At 43.9% G+C, this 12,061-nt stretch overlaps 1 pseudogene; it reads left to right on the forward strand.

Moving 5' to 3' along the window:
• The first annotated feature begins 528 nt into the window (after window positions 1-528).
• LOC132386429 (gastrula zinc finger protein XlCGF26.1-like) lies at window positions 529-11,614 on the forward strand (annotated as a pseudogene).
• The last annotated feature ends 447 nt before the right edge of the window (window positions 11,615-12,061 follow it).

Genomic DNA, 12,061 nt, shown 5'->3' on the forward strand with positions numbered 1-12,061 from the left:
AAACTAGTAATGCCTGTTTGCATTTTGGTGATTGAAAAGTTACTGGAGTATTTGCAAATGGGAAGAAGTGGAGTGATATTTGGAAATCTGACTTTTTAAAGCGTAATTTAGCAAGGAAATCGCATATGGACAATGTGCAAAAGCTTTGGTGAGAAAATCCTCCATTTCCTGTTACAGGCCTGCTATATCGGTTGTGTGAGAGTGCAGATGATCTCAATCAAACCCAGAGGAGATCAAAGTTCCTATTGACAGTGATTTGCCAGCTGTGAACATGAATACATCTCTATATAAAATTCACTGTGCACATCTTGTCACTGGGTAAAAAATGCACAGTGCAAGATATATCTGCACACTGGTTATTACAAATTAGAGGGGAGATTATTACAAATTAGAGGGGTAGTGGAGGGGAGACCTCCAGTGTCCCTGATGCCCTCACCTACAAGATGTGCAGCTTGTAACCCAGCACTTCAATGAGCTGCAACTTGAAATGGGTGAATTCCAGGTCATCCAGCAGTTGGAGGAGGTGATAGATATGACACGAAGAGAGGTGAGTTATACCCAAGATGCAGGACACAGGAAACTCGGTGAGAGTCAGGAAAGGGAATGAGGTTAAATAGCCATCGCAGAGTACTGCAGTAGCCATCCCCCACAACAACAGGTGGACCACTTTAGAAGCTGTTGGGGGGAATTACCTGGCAGAGGAAAGTCAAAAGGCTGATAGGGGATTCGTTAGTTATAGGAACAGAACAAGAGGGGACGAATACCCTAGTGGTAAGGCTTGCTAGTGGTAGTGAGCAGGGGAGGGGGTGATGTGGTTAAAATAAGTTGTAGGGGGAATGGGAGCCAGAATGACAGAACAGATAGTGGAGAGAGTGAATTGAATTGACTTTATTAGATACATACCTCATAAACATGAGGAGTAGAAATATTTACCTTACATCATCTAAATGGGCAATGTGTAATTTATAGTAATTTATAATAGATAGTTTGCACATAGGACAGTCAATATAACATCGAAATGCAATTGTATCAGCATGAATTAATCAGTCTGATGGCCTGGTGGAAGATGATGTCCCGGGGACTGTTGCTCCTTTGGCTGTGGTACCGTTTCTTGGATGGTAGCAGCAGGAGCAGTTTGTGGTTGGGGTGAATTGGGCCTGTTGCTCCCTGATATTCGTTGGGCCCTTTTTACACACCTGGCCATGTAAATGTACTGAATCGTGGAAAGTAGATTGTGCAATGTATAATTTCCTTGTTTATATTTAGAGACATAAAATGATGAGGGGTATTGAGCGTGTGAGTGGCCAGAGGAGTGTTTTTTCCCCCAGGGTTGAAATGGTTAATGCCGCTTTTCCACACTCCCATAGACCCTTTGTCCATCTCCTGGGTAAATAGAGTTTGAAAAATATTTAAGACCTCCCCCATCTGCTTTGGTTCCACACGTGGATTGCCATTCTGGACTTCCAAAGGACCAACTTTGTGCCTTGCAATCCTTTTGCTCTTAATCTATCACTAGAATCCCTGAGGATTATCCTTCATCTCTTCTGTGACAGCAACCTCATGCCATCTTTTAGCCATCCTGATTGATTTCTTATGTGTTCTCTTGCATTTCTTATACTCCATAAGGAACTGACTGCCTATCCCTGTTATGTAATTCCATTTTGTGCTTTACCAGGGTCTGAATATCTCTTGCAATTCAAGTTTCCCTACAGTTTCTATCTTTACCTTTTATTCTGACATACCCGCTTACTAATTTCAAAATTTTGCTTTGAAGGCCTCCCATTTACCAAGCACACCTTTGCCATAAAGCAGCCTGTCCCAGTCCACAGTTGCCAGATCCTAGTGTTGATTCCAGGTATTGATCCATGCCCTGAACACATCCGCCTTTCCTACGGTGCTCCTTGTATTGAAATATACAGGGCTCAGCATATTCACTGCACCACGCTCAACTTTTTCATTCCTGACTTTGTCTGAGGCCTGAACAACATCTGTCTCCACAACCTCTCCAATACCCGTTCTGTTATTCAGGCTCCCATTCCCCCTGCAACTTTAGTTTAACCCTCCTTACCCCCACCTCCCACCATGCAGATCTATCACCCCTTTGGCTTTCCTCTCCCAGATCAATAAAAAGGAGGTGCATACCAGGTACAGGCAGATAGGAACAAATGGGGTACTTATGAAATACAGGAAATTCAAGTGAACACTTACGAAAGAAATAAAGGAAGGCATGAGGTTGCCCCAGCAGACAAGGTGAAGGAGAATCCTCAGGGATTCTGCAGATATGTTAAGAGCAAAAATATTGCAAGGGAAAAAATTAATTCTCTGGAAGATCAGAATGGTAATCCATATGAAGGATAGCATAGATTTGGGAAGATTTTTTTTGCATCCGTATTTACTCAGGAGATGAACACAGAGTCTATAGAAGTGAGGCAAAGCCGCATCAACTTCATGGACCCTGTACAGATTACAGAGGTGGAGGGGTTTGAGGCAAATTAGTGTGGATCAATCCCCAGGGCCTGACAAGTTGTTCACTAGGACCCGGCGGAAGACAAGTGCAGAAATTATCGGGGCCTAAACACAGATATTTGAATCATCCTTAGTGACAGGTGAGGTACTCGAAGATTGGAGGACAGACAATGTTGTTCTGATGTTCAAGAAAGGCTGTAAAAATAAACTAGGAAATTATCCGTTGGTGAGCTTGACATCAGAACTGGGAAAGTTATTGGAATGTGTGCAGGAACCAGGTATATACTGTAAGTATTTGGATAGGTGTGGACTGGTAAAGGATAGGCAGCATGGCTCTCGCCAATCTTATAGAGTCTCTCAAGGAAGTTATCAGGGAAGTGGATGAAGGCAAGGCAGTGGATGTTGTCTCCATGGACTTCAGCAAGGCACTTGACAAAGTCTCATATGGGAGGTTGGTCAAGAAGGTTCGGTCACTCAGCATTCGAGATTAAACAGTAAACTGGATGAGACACTGTCTTTGGGAGAAGCCAGAGTGTGGTTTCCGCTCTGGCTGGAGGCCTGTGTCTAGTGGCTGCCACAGGGATCAGTACTGGATCTGTTGTTGTTTGTCAGTCTATATCAGTAATCTGGATGATCGTGTGGTTAACTGAATCAGCAAATTTGTGGATGACAATAAGACAGGGGGTTCAGTGGAGTGCAAGAAGACTATCATGGCTTGCAGTGCAATCTGGACCAGGTGGGAAAATGGTTTTAGAAATGGAAAATGGAATTTAATGCAGTCCAGTATGAGTTGTTGCACTTTGGTCTGACCTACCAAGGGAGGTCTTTCACAGTGACTGGTCAGGCACAGAGGAGTGTTGTAGAAGAAAGGGACCTGGGAATACAAGACCTTAATTCACTGAAAGTGGTATCACAGGTAGATAGGGATAGAAAGATTGATTTCAGCCCATTGCCCTTCATGAACCAAGTTACTGATAACAATAGATGGATATTATGTTGACTTCTAGAAGACATTGATGAGGCCTAATTTGGAGTATTGTGTACAGTTTTGGTCACCTACCTACAGGAAAGTTGTAAAAGAAGTTCATAGATTTCAGAGAAAATTCACAAGGATGTTGCCATGTCTGGAGGACTTGGATAATAAAGAAATATTGAACAAATCCGGACTTTATTCCTTGGAATGCAGAAGATCGAGGGGAGATTTGATTGTGATAGAGAGGCACAGATAGTGTTAATGCAAGCTGGCTTGTTCCATGAAGATTGGGTGGGACAACAACCAGAGACCATGTGTTAAAGGTGAAAGGTGAAATATTAAGGGGAACATGAGGGGAATCTTCTTCACACAGACGGTCATTCGGCTGTGGAATGAGCAGCCAGCACAAGTGGTGCATGCGAGCTCAATTTCAACATTTAAGAGTTTTGTGTTGGTACCTGGATGGTAGGGGTATGGGAGTGGGCTGTTTAAATAGTTCAGCACAAACTGGATGGCCCAAAGGGCCTGTTTCTATGTTGAAATTTTCTATGATTATGACAAGAACCTGAAATAATACAAAAATTCACTCTAACCCCTTTTGACAGCTGTGTGAACCAACCAGTCATTTCAGCAGGAATTTTTATGTGGCATTAAAACTGTGGCACTTTAAGTTAATAATACATCAAAGAAGATCCCAGCTGCAAGTCAAGAAAAACTATTTGTGTGAGAGTGTTTCAGTTACTGTGGGGCCAGGCACCCATGGAGCTCAGTGGGAACAGGGAATAATACCAATGGAGAGAGTCAAACTGAGCCAGGTCACAGATTGGAGATGGCAGAAATGCCCGATTCTTATAGAAACAGGAAGAGCATCAGGGAATTGATGGTCATTCCAGATACCAGCACTCTGCCCAGTCAGAAGTTGATTTCTCTGTCCAACTTTCGTTGAACTTCACCGTAACAGTGTGATACCAGATCAAACCTTGGCAACTCAAGTAATCTCATTTGAAATGTTGCACTAAACCCATTGATGGATTTTGTTAAATCTTTTTACAGGTTAAAAATGAGAAGGAATTTGTCGCCAGGAAGCTCAAACACGGCACATCAGTTTTGTTGTCTCTGTCTAGATGTTTAAAAAGTGGAGCAAGGGATGCAATTGACCACCCTTTCTGCTCGGACTGTGGAGAGGGATTCACTCGGACATTTGACCAACTGGCACGCCTGTAATTTACACAGGAGAAAGGCCTTTCACCCGCTCAGACAGTGGGAATGGATTCACTCGATTATCACAATTGAAAGTACATCAGCAAGTTCACACTGGGCAAGGCCATTCACCTGTTCTGTGTGTGAGAAGGGGTTCAGTCGGTCATCCCACCTGTGAACACACCAATCAGTTCACACTGGGCAGAGGCTGGTCAACTGCTGAGTTTCTGGGAAAGGATTCACTTAGTCATCTGTTCTAATGGCACACCAGCGTGTTCACACCGGGGAGAAGCCGTTCACCTGCTCAGTCTGTGGGAAAGGATTTACACAGACATCTACCCTACTGGTACATCAGCGAGTTCACACTGGGGAGAGGCCATTCACCTGCTCAGTCTGTGGGAAAGGATTCACTCAGTCATCCCACCTACAGATACATCAGCGAGTTCACACTGGGGAGAGGCCATTTAACTGCTCAGTCTGTGGAAAGGGATTCATTCAGTTATCCCACCTGCAGAGACATCATCGAGTTCACACTGGGGAGAAGCCGTTCACCTGCTCAGAATGTGGGAAGGGATTCACTTGGTTATTCAGCCTACAGAAACATCAGAGAGTTCACACTGGGGAGAAGCCGTTCACCTGCTCAGTCTGTGGGAGGAGATTCACTGAGTCTTCCACCCTGCAGAATCATCAGCGAGTTCACACTGGGGAGAGGCCATTCACCTGCTCAGTCTGTGGGAAAGGATTCACTCAGTCATCCCACCTACAGATACATCAGCGAGTCCACACTGGGGAGAGGCCATTTAACTGCTCAGTCTGTGGGAAGGGATTCATTCAGTTATCCCACCTGCAGAGACATCATCGAGTTCACACTGGGAAGAAGCCGTTCACCTGCTCAGAATGTGGGAAGGGATTCACTTGGTTATCCAGCCTACAGAAACATCAGCGAGTTCACACTGGGGAGAAGCCGTTCACCTGCTCAGTCTGTGGGAGGAGATTCACTGAGTCTTCCACCCTGCAGAATCATCAGCGAGTTCACACTGGGGAGAGGCTGTTCACCTGCTCAGAATGTGGGAAAGGATTCACTCTGTCATCTACCCTACTGATACATCAGCGAGTTCACACTGGGGAGAGGCCGTTCACCTGCTCAGTCTGTGGGAAAGGGTTCACTCTGTCATCTACCCTACTGGTACATCAGCGAGTTCACACTGGGGAGAAGCCGTACACCTGCTCAGTCTGTGGGAAGGGATTCACTAATTTATCCAGCCTACAGAGACATCAGCGACTTCACACTGGGGAGAAGCCGTTCACCTGCTCAGAATGTGGGAAGAGATTCACTCAGTCATCCAACCTACTGAGTCACCAGCGAGTTCACACTGGGGAGAAGCCATTCACCTGCTCAGTCTGTGGGAAGGGATTCACTCAGTCATCCCACCTACGGAGTCACCAGCGAGTTCACACCGGGGAGAGGCCATTCACCTGTTCAGTCTGTGGGAAGGGATTCACTCAGTCATCCACCCTACAGAGTCACCAGTCAGTTCACACTGGGGAGAGGCCGTTCACCTGCTCAGAATGTGGGAAGGGATTCACTGTGTCATCCACCCTACAGAGACATAAGCGAGTTCACACTGGGGAGAAGCCGTTCACCTGCTCAGAATGTGGGAAGGGATTCTCTCAGTTATCCAGCCTACAGAAACATCAGTGAGTTCACACTGGGGAGAGGCCATTCACCTGCTCAGAATGTGGAAGGAGATTCACTGACTCTTCCACCCTGCAGAGTCATCAGCAAGTTTACAGTGGAGAGAGGCAGTTCTCCTGCTGAGAATGTGGGGAAGTATTCACTCTGTCATCCACCCTACTGGTACATCAGCAAGTTCACACTGGGGAGAAACCTTTCAACTGCTCAGTCTGGGAATGGATTCACTCAGTTATTCACCCTACAGAAACATCAACAAGTTCACACTGGAGAGAGGCCGTTCACCTGCTGAGAATGTGGGAAAGGATTCACTCAGTCATCCCACCTACTGACACACCTGTCAGCTCACAATGGGGAGTGGCCATTGTTATGAATCTCTAGGTTTTGTTTGCTGTGGAGAGAGAGAGAGAGAGAGATTAAGAAGGCAAATGTGTCTGACTTGCAGCTTGTTTACATTGTGTGCAGCTTGTTTAGTTTTAACTGAGGACACAGACACTCAGAGTCAGACGGAGACGAAGGAGGAAAAATGGAAAGAATCGAAACCAGGGAACTAGTGGCCAAGGGTCACTGTTTGGAACTTTCCTTTGCCCACAAATGTGGGCAAATTATCGATTCTCCGTACATTGAATATGTGGATGTCACCTCATTTGATCCATTGGAGTGGATCTGATTTGGGGTATCCTGCGCTGACCACTAATGTGTTAACCCTTGTCTGGCTATGGTGTGGTAATCCTTTTGAAGACGATACCCTTCATGACAAGTCACTTTGGGTGATAATTAGTATGTGGATTTGGAAGGATGACAGATAAAATCTACAGCAACTGTTGGTCTTGTTTTACCACCATGTAACCTGTGGAATATGACATAATTGCCTTCTCTCAACATTTACCCTGGATTACAAATATCTCTCTCATCACCTATTCTGTGGTTGAACTGAACTTTCATACTTTACCATCTCAAGACTCCAAGTCTTGTTTCCCCCGAGCTCAATAGTTTGGGAATTTTATTTATACACATAACACTCAGGAGGAAATCTGCAGATGCTGGAAATTCAAACAACACACACAAAATGCTCATGGAACACAGCAGGCCAGGCAGTATCTATAAGGAGAACTGTCGACGTTTCAGGCTGAGACCCTTCGTCAGGACTAACTGAAAGGAAAGGTACTAAGAGATTTGTAAGTAGTGGGGGGAGGGTGAAATGCGAAATGATAGGAGAAGACCGGATGTGGTGGGATGAAGCTAAGAGCTGGAAAGGTGATTGGCGAAAGTGATACAGAGCTGGAGATGGGAGAGGACCATTGGACAGGAAGCCTCGGAGGAAAGAAAGGTGGGGGGGGGGGGGAAGCACCAGAGAGACATGGAAAACAGGCAATTAAATATGTCAGTGATGGGGTAAGAAGGGGAAGAGGGGCATTAACGGAAGGTGGAGGAGTCAATGTTCACCCCATCAGGTTGGAGGCTACCCAGCTGGTATATAAGGTGTTGTTCCTCCAATCTGAGTTTGGATTGATTTTGACAGTAAAGGAGGCCATGGATAGACATATCAGAATGGAAATGGGACGTGGAATTAAAATGCGTAGCCACTAGGCGGAGTCTGTTGCTGCTGGTTCGTTTCTAAAGCACTACGGTTTGTAACAAAATGGGGCCTGCGTCTGGGATATGAACACATTTAAGGATTGATTTATTATCGATTTCATTGGGGAAATCCCTTTTGATTTATTTGTGTGTGGAAAACCAGCAGCAGTGGATGTTGATAGATATCTGGAAGTGTGAGCCTCTCGTGCATTAGAGAACAGCAGAAGGATTGAGTTGTTGAGTATTGCTATAATGTTAATACTTGCTAAGGTGAAATTGACAATGAGGAGGGCACAGATGCGGAGGATAACAGCTGAACATTGTGTATCTGAGGGTGTGTTTAACGTGGAGGAGTTGGAGCTGTTTCCTGAAAGTAAACCTAGTGAGCTTGAGATCCAGTACAAGTGAGAAAAATTAAAGATGGAGGCCACGGAAAGGCAGAGGCAGTTTCAGGCTGGAGAGGCAGAAAAGCAGACAGAAATTTCTCTTACAAAGTGTAATTAAGGGGAATGCTTAGCAAGCCTATTCTGCTTTGACAGTTGCTGAAGCAGCTTATTATTTATTTATTTATGCTGCCCCCAATCATCGCCACTGGGCTATAAATGTGCAGGAGCTGTGTGTGGTTCAGTGCTTTGCTCAAGGACACACAAGCTGCCTCGGCTGAGGCTCGAACATTCAGATCACGAGTTCAACACCTTAGCCACATGGTCATGACCTATTCATGACACATTATGATCTATTGAAGCAGGCTGTGCTCAAAGCTTGTGAGTTGGTCCCAGAAGCAGACAGGCAGAAGTTCAGAAATTTGAAGAAATCTGTGAACCAGACATACGGAATTTGCTTTTGAGAAATTTGTGTGTCTTGACCACTGGTGCACATCTGAACATGTAAATGATAATTTTAACAGCTTCAAAGAGTTGGTTTTAATTGAAGAGTTCAGAGGGTGCGTTCCTGATGACATAAAGATGTATTTAGATGGAAATGATACTGCCACTATGCAGGAATCTGCTAGATTAGCAGATCAGTTTGCTTTAACTGATAAAGTTATGTTTACCCTGAATAAGAGTTTCCAAAAAGCAGTTGTCAAGTTGTGGGTAAACCTAATGAGGTCACCCCAGTGGCCTGTCCCTGCATTCTGTGAACCCTTTTCCAAAGTTATAGTGGATTGTGTTGGCCCATTGCCACAGACTAAAGCTGGCCATTAATATCTGCTAACTATTATGTGTACTGCATCCGGATTCCCAGAGGCAATACCTCACAGAAATATTAAAGCTAAAACTGTGGTGAAGGCTCTTACCAAGATTTTCACTTTATTCGATTTGTCTAAAGAAATACAGTCTGATCAAGGATGTAATTTTACATCTGGATTATTCCAGCAGGTTGTTTCTGAACTGGGAGCAAAACAAATTGCATCATCTGCGTACCATACAGAATCACAAGGGGCTTTAGAAAGATTTCATTCTACCCTCAAAACAATGATTAAGACATATTGTGTTGAAAATGGAAAAGACTGGGATGAAGGAATACATTTGCTTTTTTCCACAGAAAGGGAGTCAGTACAGGAATCACTGGGCTTTACTCCATATGAACTTGTATTTGGTCGCAGAGTGACCTTTGACCTTGTTAAAAGGAACGGTGGATTGATGTTAACTCGTTAGACTATGTTTTGAAGTTCAAAAAGAAACTACACCAAGCCTGTAGTCTAGCGAGACAAAACTTAAAGATTTCTCAAAACAAAATGAAGTGTTGGTTTGATAACAGCGCTCGCGAAAGAAAATACCAGGTGGGTGGTAAGGTGCTTGCCTTATGTTGACGAATCCACTTCAGGTGAAATTCAATAAACTGTATGAAATAGTCTCTCAAATTAATAATGTGAATTATGTTATTAAAACACCCAACTGACTTGAACTAACGCAGGTGGTACACATATATATGATAAAACCTTTTTTGACAAGCAGGTACCATCTGTGTGTGTCGTTGTCAAAACATATGAATCTGGCAACCCTGAGAATGAAACAATCGACTCGTCTGAGAATTTTCACAAGCCAAACATGGTCCCAGTTAGGCTAATGAACTCGGTTGTTCCAGAAAACATTACTAACAAGTTGTCTCATCTGCAGCCAAAGCAACAGCAACAGCTGAAGGAATTAATTCTGAAGTTTAAAGATTTATTTCCCGATGTTCCCAAGCAAACCACGGTCGCAGTACATGATGTAGATGTTGGTGAAGCCAATCTGATTAAACAACACCCACTTCGCATGAATGTAGAAAAGTGTAAATTGGCTGACCAGGGAATTGAGTATATGCTGGAGAATGGTATTATTAGGCCTTCAAAATGAGATTGGAGTCACCCTGCATTATTGTGCCCAAACATGATGGTAGTGTTAGATTTTGCACTGATTGTAGAAAGGTAAATGCAGTAACAAAATCTGATGTCTATCCTGTCGCTAGAGTGGATGATTGCATCGATAAGGTTGGAAAAGCTAATTTCTTACAAAAATTGATCTGTTGAAAGGGTATTGGTGTGTTCCATTGACGGACGGAGGTAGAGAAATTTCTGCCTTTGTGACACCATCTGGGTTGTATGAATACAATGTTTTGCCTTTTGGAAGGAGAAATGCTCCAGGAACATCCCAGAGAATGATGGATTTTGTAATTCGAGGGTTAGAACACACAGATACCTATATTGATGACTTAGTTACAGGGAGGGACACTTGGGAAGAGCATATCTCTGGAGCAGAAAAGCTGTTTCACAGGCTTTCCTAGGATAACCTTACAGTTAACTTGGCTAATAGTGAATATGGCCATGCCACTGTGACCTATCTTGGCTATGTTGTAGGTCAAAGCAAGTTGGCTCCTGTTCTGGCAAAAGCCTATTCATAGAACCTAAGAATCTAAGAAGGCTGTTAGAAGGTTTCTGGGAATGGATGGATATTATCGTAAGTTCTCTAAGAACTTTGCTGCTATCGCTCTTCCTCTGACCAACCTCCTGAAGAAGGGTGAAAAGTTTGTTTGGACCGAGCCTTGTCAGAAGGCATTTGATTGATTGTTATCGGTATTTCAGATTAGGCCAATCAATATACTGCTGTCAGCAAATTTAAATAGCAGATTGGAGCTGTGGGTGGCAACACAAGTCATGGGTGCACAGAGAGTAAAGGAGAGGGCCAAAGAGACAACCCTGTGGGTTTTGTGTGCTGAGGGTCAGAGAGACAGAGGAGATGGAGCCCACTCTTACCACCTGCCTGCGATCTGACAGGAAGTCCAGGATCCAGCGACACAAGGCAGGGTGAAGGCCGAGGTCTCTGAGCTCCATGTCGACACTTCACGCCTTTGTATGGCTACTGCTTTGCCCATGACTGCAAGGAACTGCAGAGAACTTTGGAGAGCAGAGAACATCAGAGAAACAAGCCTCTTCTCCATGGACTCTTCCTACACTTCCCCTGCCTCGGAAAAGCAGGCCATGTACACAAAAAACCTCATAACCTGGACATTCTCGCTGCAAACCCGGGGGAAGCGAAACAAAAGCCTTAAAGTGCGTAACACCAGGCTGAAAGTTGAATTCCTGTCTGTGGTTATAATCCAAATGAATGATAAAATGGACTCGACCTCACAATGTAACTCAGCGTGACCCTGCACCATATGTCGATCTGCACTGCATTTTCTCTGCAGCCACAATGCTTTGTTACAGTGATTATTTTGTTGTATATCAGCTCAATGTACTGTTGGAATGTATCCATCTGTGTGGATGGTACGTCAGGCAAGATATTCACTGTAGCTCAGTACATGATGATAATAAACAAATTTCCCATTTTAATTATGTGGATATATTAGACAGACTGAGCTTCTGCTCCAGAAGCTCAGAAGGAAACTGAACTGTTGTCATTTCTGTGGAAAGCAAATATATGGAAAATGCTTCAATCTCACATTATGATTTGCAGTAACTGGGAACAGGTTCCATATCAATATCAGAATCAGGCTTAATAGCACCGGCATATGACATGAAACTTGTTGTCGCTGTGGTAGTAGTAGAAACTAATTCATAACAATAGTTTTTAACAATTGTGATTTAAAATAAGAATATACATATATATAGTACAAAAATAGAAAAAATGTAATAAGCTATTTTAATTGTGTGGAGCAATTTGACTGAC

Source organism: Hypanus sabinus, unplaced genomic scaffold (assembly GCF_030144855.1).
Source record: "Hypanus sabinus isolate sHypSab1 unplaced genomic scaffold, sHypSab1.hap1 scaffold_1157, whole genome shotgun sequence".
Classification (NCBI taxonomy): Eukaryota; Metazoa; Chordata; class Chondrichthyes; order Myliobatiformes; family Dasyatidae; genus Hypanus; species Hypanus sabinus.